Source organism: Peromyscus californicus, unplaced genomic scaffold, assembly GCF_007827085.1.
Source record: "Peromyscus californicus insignis strain IS unplaced genomic scaffold, ASM782708v3 Scaffold_11__1_contigs__length_118956290, whole genome shotgun sequence".
Classification (NCBI taxonomy): Eukaryota; Metazoa; Chordata; class Mammalia; order Rodentia; family Cricetidae; genus Peromyscus; species Peromyscus californicus.
In genome coordinates, this window is record NW_026294402.1 from 39,478,416 (window position 1) to 39,490,796 (window position 12,381).

General features: G+C 45.7%; 1 protein-coding gene and 1 non-coding gene across 6 annotated transcripts in view; one reads left to right on the forward strand and one right to left on the reverse strand.

Moving 5' to 3' along the window:
• The window catches only part of Smim35 (small integral membrane protein 35), a 118,398-nt gene that overhangs the window by 82,925 nt on the left and 23,092 nt on the right, over positions 1-12,381 (forward strand). The gene's annotated exons all lie outside the window — the stretch shown is intronic.
• On the reverse strand, positions 3,650-3,756 carry LOC128106090 (U6 spliceosomal RNA). Its single transcript, XR_008216596.1, has one exon. It is a non-coding gene; the product is annotated as a U6 spliceosomal RNA (small nuclear RNA).

A 12,381-nucleotide genomic window follows, 5' to 3' on the forward strand; every position in this document is an offset into this window, starting at 1 on the left:
CTCGAAAAACCAAAATAATAAATAAACAAAAAACAAAAAACCCAAAACCACCCGAAAAACAAAAATTGTGATCGGGATGCTGAAGTGTGAGTCTTCACAGTTGATGGCTTCTGGTGGGGATGGGGGTGGGGAAGGACTCAGTTTTCTTTAAGAGGCTGGCCACTGGGAGCTGGACCGTGCTCCAGTGAGTATATGGGCAACATAATTGGACTTGGTGGTGTTTTGGGTTTTTTGGGCAGGGGTAGGGGAGATTGCAAAGGTGGGAGGGTGGACCTGGGATGAATGGGAATCCAGTCTTATCTGGATACATGGCATGAAATTCTGAAATAACTAATAACCATATTATGCTGGGGGGGAAAAAGAAGCGTGCTCTCTTCCCCATAGGACAGTGGAGCCTGAGGTCACATGAATGGGAAGCACGCTCCTTCTGTGTCACCTTTGGTAGTTTGTCTAGAAAGCTGACAACTCCACTTGAATTATCCACTTTGTTGGGGCCAGTTGCTCCTGGATTTCCTTCGGAATCCTTTGTTTACAGTCAGTGGAATTTCCCTCATTAATTTATGAATGGTCATTTGAGTGGTGGTGGTGGTCTGCTTATAATCAAGCTTAAGGATTGTCAGCTTTGCCAACCCTCTCAAAGAACTGATCTTTGGCTTTTATGGATAGTCTCTTTTGTTTTTATATTTAATTAACCAATTAACTTCTACTCTGATAATGGTTTTCATTCTTTGTGCTTGTTGAGAATCAGTGGTTCTCAACCTGTGGGTTGCAACCCCTTTGGGGGTGGAAGGACCCTTTCACAGGGGCCATATATCAGATCCCCTGCATATCAGATCTTTACATCATGATTTGTAACAGTAGCAAAATGACAGTTATGAAGTAGCAACGAAAATAATTTTATGGTTGGGGGTCACCCCACACAATGTGAGGAATTGTATTAAAGGGTCAGAGCATTAGGAAGGTTGAGAATCACTGAGCTAGAGTAATTTGTTCTTTTTCTAGTGACCCTCTAGAAATGGTGATCTTCCTTCCTTCCTTCCTTCCTCCTCTCTCTCTCTCTCTCTCTCTCTCTCTCTCTCTCTCTCTCTCTCTCTCTCTCTCTCTTTCTTCCTGAGACAAGGTCTCTCATTGAATCTGCTATGATTATTTTTCAGCTGTGATCACAGTTGGCTCTACACTACTTTGTAGCCATCCACTTCCTTTGTGCTATCTACTGACAAATGTGTTTCCACTGTTAGAGCCCCAGAATTATATCACATATAATGTTTCATGCAATTGCTTTCTATACCTATGAAGAACAGAGACATATACATCTATACAAAAGTTACGGAATTATCTTTATTGGTGCTCATAGGGTGTGTGTGTGTGTGTGTGTGTGTGTGTGTGTGTGTGTGTGTGTGTGTGTGTGTATGCTGCTACATACAAGTGCTCAACCAGTGGGCTGTATTCTGAATCCAAGACTAATAGACCAGCACCTGATTCTATTGAGACTTGAACCCAGGGCCTTCTGCATGTCAAGCAGAGGTAATAACCACTGCACTGTGGAGCGCTTTGTGTGTATTCAAATGATCGTGCAGGATCATTTGCTCTCAGAGTCTGAAGAAATCCTTTCATTAACTTGTATACAGTAGGCCAGCTAGCAACAAATTTAGTATATATATTTTTTAATCTTAAAAGGTTTTGTCTTTATTTGTCTTCATTATCGAAAGACAGCTCTGCTGAATGTTGGGCTCTTGCTGATGGGTTTTCCTTCGGGCACCGTATCTCTGATCACTGCTGTTTCCACCCAGAAGCAGCTGCTTGTCACATGGGCCCTGCTCCCGTGTGAGTCCCCGGTTATCTTCTTCTCCATACTCTTCTTTGTCCCTCATCTTTGATTTTTAGCATTGTTTTGCAAGCATTTGTTTACTCGTAAATCTCTTATTGGAGTTTCTAGGTGTGTAACTTGCTAGGTTTTTTTTAAAATAAACTTCAGAAGTTTTATGCAACTTTCTGAGTATTTTCCTTTGGTCTTTTCTCTCTTCTCCCGTCTGACACCACGACTCCACTTGACCGTGTACCTCAGTTTCTCTGCTGTTCACCTCATGTTCTCCCTCCTGTCCTTTGGCTTGCTCCAAGCTTTCTTTATTCTCCTGGCTCAGGTCTGTTGTAGAGTCCTTCCAGTGAACGTGTTAGCTTTGCCTACTGTCGTCTTCAAGACAGGATTTTATTTCCTCTCTCTCTCTCTCTCTCTCTCTCTCTCTCTCTCTCTCTCTCTCTCTCCGTCTCTCTCTCTCTTGCTCGCTTTTATGAGACAGGGTTTCTCTGTGTAACAGTCTTGGCTGTCTTGGAATTCACTCTGTAGACCAGGCTGGCATCGAACTCACAGAGATCTGCTGGCCTCTGTCTCCTAAGTGCTGGGATTAAGGGATATGCCACCACTGCCCAACCAAAATTTTATTTCTTTAGACAGGGTCTGGTTATGTTGCTGAGGGTATCCTCAAACTCCTGCACACAAGGCTCCTCCTGCCTCAGCCTCCACAGTTCTCCCGTAGCACTGAGACTGCAGTGTCCACCACACCCAGTGTCCTCTGCTGCTTTAATCATATTTTACTTTAGCTCTGGAGACTTAATTATGGTGGCCATTTAATAAATTTTTTTTTATTAAATCCAACATTTGGTCATTCTTTTAGTCTGGTTGCCCATCTTTTGAGTATATTGGCTTTAGTCCTCTTCCTCCTCTGACTAGAGGCAGAACGTTCTTAATGCTGTGTTGCAGAGGCCCTGGTCCAGGCTCCCTCCCTTCCCCGGCCTGCAGCTGTCAGAGCACACAGCACGTTCTGTGTTTTTGGCTGAGCAGTCTGGGTGAAGTCTCCACTTTGTTGAGCTGAGATGGAGGTTGGAGATTCTTGCCTTTCTTACCAAATTCTCACAGATCTTCTAGAATGGATGTTTTCCCTTTTGCTGTTTGCCTGTAGGCTTTAAATGGTTGTTAAAAATACTAGGTCTCGCCGGGCAGTGGTGGCGCACGCCTTTAATCCCAGCACTCGGGAGGCAGAGCCAGGCGGATCTCTGTGAGTTCGAGGCCAGCCTGGGCTACCAAGTGAGTTCCAGGAAAGGCGCAAAGCTACACAGAGAAACCCTGTCTCGAAAAACCAAAAAAAAATACTACGTCTCATCTGTTTCACTGAGAACAAAAAATCTTCATGTTTTTTTGTGTCAGAATCTTTTTTTTTTTAACTTCAACAAAAAAGGGTATTTATTGGTTCACATAACTGCAAAGTCCAGGGGATATATCACTAGCTTCAGGCACGGTTGGATCCAGGGGCATAAACGTCATCAGAACTCAAGTCTTTCCCTCTTTTGGCTGTTTCCCTCTGAACTGGCTTCATTTTCTGCCTGGCTCATTCAACATAGTAGGCCCTGTTGGTTTTGAGTTTTTCTTCTACAAAGCTAAAGCATCTAAGTAAAGAGAACATTTCCACAACTGAGTAAAACGCCTAGGGTTGATTATCATTGGACAAACTTGAATCATGCATCCATTCCTGAACCAATCACTAGAGTCAAGATAGACTTTGCTGATTGATGAGGTTGGAATAACTTGTCCAGCACAAGATTCAACAACTGTCTACACCACGTGGACTGAAAATTGGAAGAGATGGTTCCAAAAAAAAATATGGAACGCTTCACGAATTTGCGTGTCATCCTTGCGCAGGGGCCATGCTAATCTTCTCTGTATCGTTCCAATTTTAGTATATGTGCTGCCAAAGCGAGCACTTGTGTCAGAATCTTATCTCTCCTCCTTCTCTTCCTCTTCCTCCTTCTTCTCCCTCTCCTCTTCCCCCTCCCCCTCCTCCTCTCCTCTTCTTCCTCCTCCACTTTCTCCTCTTCCTTTTCCTTTTCCTCTTTCTCTACCTCCTCCTCTTCCTCCCCCTTCCTCCTCCCCCTTTCTCCTCATCCCTCCTCCCTCTTTCTCCTCCTCTTCCTCTTATCCTTCTTTTATCTTTTAGAATTTTGAATTATGTTTAGTTCTTTCCTTTTCTTTCCCCCTTCCATCCCCTTCCTTTCTTCTCCTCCCCCTCTCCCTCCCCCTTCCTCCTTTTTTTTTAAATTTAATTTAATTTTACATATCAGCCAAGGATTCCCTTGTCCTCCCTCCTCCCACCCCCCTCCCCCCAACCCATCCCCCATTCCCATCTCCTCCAGGGCAAGAACCCCCCTGGGGATTCAGCTCAGCCTGGTCGATTCAGTCCAGGCAGGTCCAGTCCCCTCCTCCCTTCACCCAGGCTGAGCAAAGTGTCTCTGCATAGGCCCCAGGCTCTAAACAGCCAGCTCATACACTAAGGACAGGTCCCGGTCCCACTGCCTGGGGGCAAAAGAGGAGGGATTGTATGAGCGAGAATTGTTGAGACCATGATTGGAAAAAGCACAGGGACAAATAGCCAAACTAGTGGAAACACATGAACTATGAACCAATAGCTGAGGAGTCCCCAGCTGGATCAGGCCCTCTGGATAAGTGAGACAGTCGATTAGCTTGAACTGTTTGGGAGGTCCCCTTCCTCCTTCTTAAGCTGTAAGATTCTCCGGACTGACCCTGCTTCCTAGCTACCAGATTGCAAGTCTTAAGGTGGACCCCTCCCACTAAAGCCACCTGCCAGATGTCTGGTCATTTGACAAATGATCCGTATATCCTGTGGCAAGATAACCACCCCAGGTCAATGTACCATTTCCTCTTTCCTTCTAAAGGGACCCCTCACTCTTTTCTGCCGGAATTTATTCTACACACAGCAGCTAGGGTAGATTTTAGAAAGGTCGTATTTGGTCATGGCCTTGTACCATTACCTGCATAGGTGGCTTTCCACAAAGTAGAACTCCTTCACTTAGACCACAGGACTGGCTGAGAGAATCTCTTCATCTTGTTCTCATTCCTCCCTCTCTGTGCCCTACTCCACACCTGACCCTAATCAACACCCAACCCCACTCCACAGCCAGCCCAATCCCACACCCAGCCCTATTCCATACCAGCCCAAGCCCATACCCATCCCTACTCCATACCCCAACCCCACACTGGTGTATGCTCCAGCCTCACACCCTATCCTTTCAATATTTTTAATTGCCCACTGTTTCTATTCTCTATTGCAAGCTATTTGTCCATGCTGTTTTCTGGTCTAAAATGCTGCTCTACACTTTTTTTTTTAACTCACATTATCCCCTGGGCCTTGCCTGTGTATCACACTCAAGGGGGCCTTTTCTGGCATCTTAGACTAGTCCTGTTCTGCCGGGACTCTGATCCCCTGTACTTCTTCAGCTGACAGACATGATCCAGAGTGATTAACTAACTGGCTTCCCATGGACCATGCTCCATGAAGTCAGGACTCCTCTGCCATGACCACTCTATGCCTACTGGGCACAGGGCTTGGCACATAAATGCTCCATACGAACCTTTTGAGTATGAGGATTAATGCTCCCTGGGTGCAGAATGTCAGGGTTGGTGCTAAAGGTATCCATGGGTTTTGCTGAGAGCTTAGGTGGATCCAAAGCACAATAACCTGAGTCTCAGAGGAGAGCTCCTCACTTCTAGCCATAGTCACAGTCTGATTTATCAGCTGACAGCTCAATAGACACATATTCCAAGGGACATTCCCTGAGTGTTCTGTCCTTGGGGCTGTGCCGTCATAAGGTGGCTGACTCCCTCCTACTTCTGCTTGTCATAAGTAACCAGGTAATTATAAAGTCTCCATTTCCCACTTACATTTACTCTTGACATTGTGAGCCTTGAGCTTGTCTTAACTTATGTGAAAATCGTAAGACAGGAAATAAAGATTGAGATGATGACAATTAAGAATAATGACTGCGGGGGCTGGGGGAAACGGTTCATTTCACAAAATGTTTGCCTTGCAAGGATGAGGACCTGAGTGCCATCTCTGAGGCCCGTGCCAAAGGAGCTGGGCGTGGTGGTCGGCACTTGTAATCCCAGTGCTGGAGAGGGAGGCGAAGACAGATAGATCCCTGAATCTTACTGGCCAGCCAGCCTAGACGACTTAGTGTGCTTCAGGCCAGCGAGAACCCGTCTCAGATAGCAACAAACAACAGTGGGAGGTGTACCACACCTCTGAAATGACACCCAAGGACGTTTTCTGGTCTCCACACTTACACTTACACACACACACACACACACACACACACACACACACACACACACACAGAGAGAGAGAGAGAGAGACAGACAGACAGACAGACAGAGACAGACAGACAGACAGACAGAGAGAGACAGAATGACAAAGAGACAGAGAGATAAACACACACACACACAGACAGAGACAGAAAGAGACAGACAGATTTCCCATAGGCCACAGGCTGAAGTTCTGGTAAAAATAGAAACAAAGAAACACATCTAAGTTAATAAACTTTCTCAGATCTGTATTCCTGACATAGCTGCCTCAAAGACTATATAAAATTTTAAATTAAAAACCCCTAAATTAGGGTTGCTGTAATGACCTGGCAGGTAAAGGCACCTACCTGCTGCCAAGCCCGATTGGCAATGACCCAAGTTCGATTCCCAGACCTACACTGTGGAAGGAAGAACCAACTCCCGAAAGTTGCCTTTTGATCTCTATGTGTGTACTGTGGCATGTGGGCACACACACTCAAATGTAATAAAAATACTAAAGAGAGCCTAAATTAATAAAACATCAAGCAAAGGCTTTCTGCCGTTAAAATTGTTCAAAATCTGATTTGGTGAGAGTTGACCTTGGTAAGTTTTTTGAACGTAGAAAAATAAAAATGGTGCTTAATTCTACTTTCCAGAAAACTCTTCATTTTTTCTGTCCCTAAAGTAATATGTGCACCTGCTACAAAATGTAGAGCTTGCAGGAAGATGTTTCTATACAATTTATGTAAAAACTATGCTTTTAAAATATGCAGCAGAAAGATAAATACCAAATTTGGAAGAGGGATTACTTAGAGGGAAAAAGAAGGAAGAATTATTCTAAAAGTGAGATCTCAAGATAAATTATTCTTTGAGAATTTCTTGCATGTATAGAATGAAATATGATTTATTGATCTCCCATTTCCCCCTCCAAGTCTCCCTGGTATTCCTCCATCCATCCACCTCTCAACTTCATGTCCCCTTTTTCCTTTAATAACTCATTAAGTCTAGTTAGCGCTGCCCTTCTGTACATACCCACGTGTGGGCCATCCCTTGATGCATGGGCAACCTACCATCTTGTCCATAGCCCCACAGAAGAATGAATCTTCCTTCTTTAGCAACTACCAACAGCTCCTCAGTTTTGGGTGGGACCTGGTGAGCCCCTCCCCAACCCATGCTAGGACTTGGTTGATTTGGTCTTGTGCAGGTCACCACAGCTGCTGTGAGTTTATGAGAACAGTAGCCACATCATATCCAGCATTCCTCAGGACTTATCCCTATTCTTGGACCCTTCCATGCTTCCTGCTTCCTCTTCAGCAATGCTGGCTGACTGAGGGGGCTGATAAAGATGTCCCACTGAGAATGGAGCACTCACAGTCACTTGCTCTTGGCACACGAACCAGTTATGATCCCTGTTTGAGCTCTTTAATAAGCAAGAACAGCACAATTTTATACTCCTTGGAGATTAGAAGTAAGCACATTGTGGCTTACCATGCTATTCTATATGGCTATAGCAGGGATATTTTACGGTAAAAATGTAAGGGTATAAAGAAGAGACTAAGTAAGGAATATCTATTAAAGGAGCACACTGGAAAAACTGAGAGGTAAGTCAGAGTAATCGGTGTTCCTGCAAGCAATCTCAGAAGGCACAGACAGGGGTGGAGCCAAGGACAGACAGACAGAGATGGTGCTTCCTTCCCTCACCTCTGGATCTCAGGCCAGTGACTGTTAGTGCTTCCTTCTGGTGTCTTCTATTTCTGGCCACGTCTCTTTGATAAAACCCTTCAAAATCCCAGCTTCAGCAGTCACTGCTAGTGCTACTAACATGTGAAGGCTAGTCCTGCCCTCCGCTCTTGGTCACCACCCCTTTAGTTGTTGAAGAGCTTCTGGAATCTCTGTCCTCCCTCTCATAGATGACTATGCTAGTTAGTAGTTAGCTTCAGCGAATCAACCTGATAACAACCCCGAGTCATCTGTGGGAGACTCAACCGGGGGACTTCCCAGATCAGATTGGCTTGTGGCCCGTATCGATGAGAGATTGTCTTGATTGGTGACTGATGTGGGTGGGACGGGCCCACTGTGGGCAGAAACATCCCTAGACCTGGGATGTCTAAGAAAGCTAAGCAAAACCTGAGCCCATAAACAGCGTTCCTTCATGGTTTCTGCTTGAGTTCCTGCCCCAGCTTCCCTCAGTGATGAGCCGGGACCTGGAAGTGTAAGTCAAATACCTTTGTTCACCTAACACGCTTTTGGTCAGAGAATTTTATTACAGCAGCAGACAGGAGACTAGGGTAAGGACCTTGCTTTTGTGTTGACCTTGGTTCCTAGTATGTGTTTCCTCGGATGCTCATCTCTCGCCCGAGCGTTTGCAGAGGCCTCCTGATGGTCCTTCTCCACTGTCGTCCTTTCTATCTTTCCTAACAGTCGGGGCTCGCCTTCCATCAATCATGTCCTTCTATCATGTGATACAGTGTCTAGAAAGGCCAGTGATGTGAGTGATAAAAATAATTTACCCAGTACGTGAAAAGATAGTGAGTGAGAACTTATTGGAATATACTGGTAGAAGGCAGTGTGTGAGTTCCCGGGGGTGGGGGGTGGGGGGTGGAGGGTGGAGGCACATATTGCCCAAAGGGAGAAGATTTTTTCTATAGCAGCTCAGGGAGGGGTGATTATCTGCTCTTATTTCATAGGCCATTTGTGAACCGTCTATATCTGCTTAGATAGGTGGGCATCTCACTAGCTTGTTAAGTAGTACAGTTTAAAGTGAATGTTGGCTCTCTTAAGACTGGCCCTTTCTGTAGTATACCATGGGTATTTTAGGATTAGGCTCCAAACATTTAAGACACCATATGTCACTGGGACCAGGTTCCAAGTAGTTGTGTCCTGGATGCTAAAATGTAGGAATTTTGTTTTTACTTTTGGTCTTTTGTCTTTAGATGTTCTCTGCTCAGAGCCCTGTACTGACTACCCAGCTTGCTCAGAGAAAGTGCCAGGCTCCCCTCTTTGTCTCTGAAGCCCTATAACATGGCTCCCACCACCCACTCCATTCCCGCACTCCCTCACCAAACAGGGTGCCACAGTTCTCTTGGAACTTGTTGCTTCCTCTGTCGAGGACATTCTTTTTTTGTTTGTTTTTTCGAGACAGGGTTTCTCTGTGTAGTTTTGGTGCCTGTCCTGGTTCTCACTCTGTAGACCAGGCTGGCCTCAAACTCAGAGATCTGCCTGGCTCTACCTCCAGAGTGCTGGGATTAAAGGCATGAGCCACCACCGCCTGGTTTGTTGAGGACATTTTTTACTCTTGATGTCTACCTGGCATTTTCTCCTGTGGGTGTCTGCTAGTCTACTCCTCCTTCACGAGGCTTCCCTGGGCACTTTATTTAGACTCTCCTCTCTACACTCACAGGACATTTTAGCTATTCTGCTCTATGTGTTTTCCCTGGCACATACCACTGTCTCATGCATCATTTAAATTTCTTTTTCTTTCTTTCTTTCTTTCTTTCTTTCTTTCTTTCTTTCTTTCTTTCTTTCTTTCTTTCTTTCTTTCTTTCTTTCTTTCCTTCCTTCCTTCCTTCCTTCCTTCCTTCTTTCTTTCTTTCTTTCTTCCTTCCTTTCTTCTTTTTTTTTTTTTTTTAGTTCATGGCTATCTCCTTCTACTGGAGTGTATTCTCCACGAGGGCAAGGATTTCTGTCTTTTCTACTTATTTCTATAAAACTGTGCCTGTGCAGAAAACATGTCATCCACTACTTGTGGGATTCCTGGAAGTGTCTTGTGAAAGAATGATAAGTGGTGCTGGTTACCGGCGGAAAGGTCATGGTCACGACAGAACCCAGTATCAGTATTCAGAGCTTTATTAGGAGGAAAGGGGGGAGGAGAGGAGAGCCAGGTCTGGAGAGGAAAGAGAGAGAAAGATGGTGGGATGGGGGAGAGGGAGCAGGGCAGAGCAGAGAGAGAGGGTGGGGTCTGCATCTGGCTTTTAAGGGCTCCCACTACGGAGCTATACCATGCATGTGCTGATTGTGTGACTATGGTAGTCACCAGCGCACACTGATGACGTAAGATGAAAGACCTTTTGCTTAACTCATGGACTGCGCATGTGCGGTCACACAGCTGGAATAAGGGCAGAATTCTAACATTCCAGACATTTTACTTATTATAAAAAAGCGAGTGAATAGGAATAGAGGCGTCTTTTCTCCTGGGAAAACTGCTTCCAGCTGGCTTGGTGGGCGTCGGTTGGCTCTTAGGGCAGTAGGGAAGGGGGGCTTTCGAGGTAGACAGGCGTCCTGGGATGGTGGGCTGTCCTGCTGCCCAGAGCTGTCCATCCTTTCTGCCTCGGAACCCTTTGGCTGACAAGATACTGGTGAGACAGAAAAAGCTTAGAGAAAAAGGAATCATTATTATTTTTATATTTTTATTTTTGGAGTGTTCCCAGACCAGGGGAGTTTGTGTTTGGCACTCATCTGAAGTAGATCCAACCTGTCCAGGTGGATTTAAGCTGGTTTCTGGAGCTTGGGGAAAATTTTGAACATGTTGAGAAGCAGCCATAAGAAAATTAGTGACCATTGTAGTGTTCAGTGCTCGACTTAATTTTTACCTGAGATAAGCTTTATTAGAGGTAGATTATTTAAGGCACCTGTTTCCTTCACTAGTTTAGCTCCAGGAGACACAGGTGATCAACTGTTGAGAGCATTTAACAGTAATAGATGGTTATATTAAAGTCTGTTTTTATAGAACCCAGACACTTTTGGGTCTGGGGGTATAAATACCTTTTAGCTGTTATAGTTTCTTAATTGATGATCCCTGGACTCCAGTTCTGTGTTGGTCCAAAGCAGCCATTAGCTGAGCAGTTAATTGGAAGAGGGAACTGGGAAGAGAAAAGCTTGTGGGGTGAGAACTTATTTCTTTGGAATTAGGGACAAGGCAGAGAGCAGGGGCCTGTCTGTGTACACGAGGAGGAGAAGCACTGCTGACAGGTCTGGAGTGAGGCACGTGGAGGGAGCAATGAAATGAAAGCTCCTGTCTTAGCTGGAAAATCTTTTCCCATTAAATAACCCTGAAAGTGCAATTAAGTCTGGTGAGGTGGGTAAGGCTGTCCTCCCTACCCCAACAATAGGGAAACAAGGAGAGGTGAGACCCCAAAACTCCCAGGACTGGGTGAGTGGCTCTGATGTCCAAAAGGAAAGAAATGGATCGCTTCTGTGCTGCGTTCTGGGTTCCCTGCAAGCGAGCCTGTGGCCAAGCCTAGGTCTGCTGGAGGTCTCAGCTTGATGTCCCCATGCCCCTTGGTGTCTGGGTGCAGTCAGCTGACCGGTTGTCTTTCTAGGTGGCACTTTGAACAAGGCTCAATTGATGGCCTGGTAGGGCACGCACTAGCCTGCATGGCTTCCCCCTCCCCGCTCTCCGCCCCCCCCCCCTCCCCCGCACTTAAAACAGGGACCCAGTGTCTTTCGGGAGCCAGCCGGGCAGCGTGTGCCAGCACTTGGCAATTCTGTTCTCGGGCTTTTTTCATCTCTCCCCTGGTATACCTTAAATGCCACAGCTGAAACTTTTGCCTGTGGGGTCAGGAGCCTTGCTCTCCAGATGCTTAAGTTTTAGCCCTTTTTTCAGAGAGGTCTGGGAGACAAGAGACGGCTTTTATTCCATATCTCGAATTTTTTTTCGATGTCTGTTGGCTTGAGGACAGCTTTAGGAAGACCCGCCAAGAGGCAGGGTGTAAACTGATCTCTGACTAAAGAGCCATCCTGATTATTGTGATCCCCATGTGGGTCCTGATGGTAAACTTGTTTTCATGCATCCTAGCCTGCTTTTAGACCTGTCTGTTCTTCTCACTGCAGCCTGAGAATGAGTGGGAGGAGTTAAGGTGAGTTAAGGTGAGAGCCAGGGTTGGGCAGAAGTGGCCCATCTGATACTGTAGAGCCTGCTCAATTAGAGAGGGCAGAGAGCGGAGCATGGAGCACAGATCGAAGAACAGATAAGATAAGGTTCTTTGACAGGGCAAGGACCGAGGAGTGGTTTTTAGGATACAGTTCTACTAGAAACACGAGACCAGAAATAACTGAAAATATTCCAGACACAAATGCACGACCAAGACTCCAAGTATGCTTTGTGTTGTAGGATATAAAACTAGCCCCCTCTACGGAATGTTATGGTGACCCCCGAGACAGTCACAGCCTCTCCTGATTCAGTATCCTGCTCTTTTCTGGTTGTACCAAAAAATAAACAACCAGCAAGTGATTTAACCCTGTCAGAACTGTCT